The 1,566-nt window shown below is 33.0% G+C and overlaps 1 protein-coding gene across 1 annotated transcript in view; it reads right to left on the bottom strand.

The window, feature by feature from the left end:
* Window positions 1-1,566, bottom strand: part of LOC106879615 (ras-responsive element-binding protein 1-like) — an 11,274-nt gene that overhangs the window by 6,180 nt on the left and 3,528 nt on the right. The window lies entirely within an intron of this gene.

Genomic DNA, 1,566 nt, shown 5'->3' with positions numbered 1-1,566 from the left:
CGTACTAATAGTCAAAGGAGAGCACCGTGAATAGAAAAGTTAACTTTGTTAACCATTAATCCATTAACCAAGTTAACTTCAATAACCGTCAATCAGTTAATTCTTTAAAAATGTAACAGAAGTTATCGGTAAACCATTAACATTCATTTTTATTATTGAAAAAAAATCAGTTTTTGCTCTAAAACTACCTAAAAACACCTTTGAAAAGTGCCAAAACTATAAAATCCATTAACTTCAATTCAATTGAAGTTAACTGAAGTTGACTTGAGTTAACAGAAGTTAATTAGTCCGAGGATGATTTCCAAGGTTAACTTAAAAGTTAAATCGTTAATGAAAATATTAACTTTGTTAATTAACGATTAATGGTTTGGTACCCAGGTTTGCTAATAGTTATAGTCTGCATGTTTGGTTTGGCTTGTGTCACATTAATCAGCAATAACATTCACTGTTTCCATGACAGACATTTATTCTCTCCAACAAAGTCTTTGGGGCATTTTCTTTTGTGAGATGAATTCTTTGTACAATTATAACAAGAATCAACTGCCCCAATCAACCAATATTTAATTAGACTTCCTTACAGTCACAGAGTATCTTAGAAACAATGAAATTATAACAATTCAAATGTAATGCAAACAATAAAAGCTATACTTTGGCTAAATTTCTGAAAATTACCCCAAAATCTACAGAAGCGTTCAAAGAATGCAAACATGCAACAACAGACTACATCATACTACATATATACACAGGTATGTATGTTTACTATTCTTAAAGAAGAATATTATTGACAGCTAAGCCATTGTTCAACAATGGCTTAACTGGGCAAAACTTCAAAGTTACTGTCAAAGAGTAACCCATCAGATTAAAGTAAAATCGTTCTTATTATAACTGAACATAAAATCAAACACTATATATATATATATATATATATATATATATACATACATATATACATATATACCCATGCAAACACATATACACAGCCATATATATCTTTGTCAATGTAAGTTAAATTTTAAAAAAGTGGGGCTCTACACATTCAGGGATTTCATTGCAGAAATCACAACAGGGAACAGTCAAAGCATCACAGGAGGAAGAGGAGAGGAAAGTATTATTGAAATCGTTGTTGTTGTTATTTTGCAAGAAATGCAGAGAGGAGAAATGAAGTGGCTGTTTTTCACTCTGTTGCGTAGTAGGAATGGTCAGTCCACCTTGGTTACCTGTGTGGCTCCTTCAGCCAGAGCCTCTCCATAGAAATCCAACTAGTTTGAAGAATTGAAGAAGAATAATAATAACAGAGATTAACAATTAGAAGTAATCGCAAAAATGAAAAAAACACTTAAATACACACACAGCTAGTGAATCACATATGTATACACACACACACACACACACACACACACATTTACACAGACTCACACGCGCGCGCGCGCGCGCAGAGATAAGGAGTAGCCATACAAGCAGACACATGGCCACCTCCCCCCCACACACACACACATATTGGACAGTATAAAATTGATAAATATGTTTCATAGCATATTTATATATCCATCACATTAGCAATATATT

Source organism: Octopus bimaculoides, chromosome 6 (genome assembly GCF_001194135.2).
Source record: "Octopus bimaculoides isolate UCB-OBI-ISO-001 chromosome 6, ASM119413v2, whole genome shotgun sequence".
In the NCBI taxonomy this organism is placed as follows: domain Eukaryota; kingdom Metazoa; phylum Mollusca; class Cephalopoda; order Octopoda; family Octopodidae; genus Octopus; species Octopus bimaculoides.
This window is presented reverse-complemented; position numbering and strand designations above follow the sequence as displayed.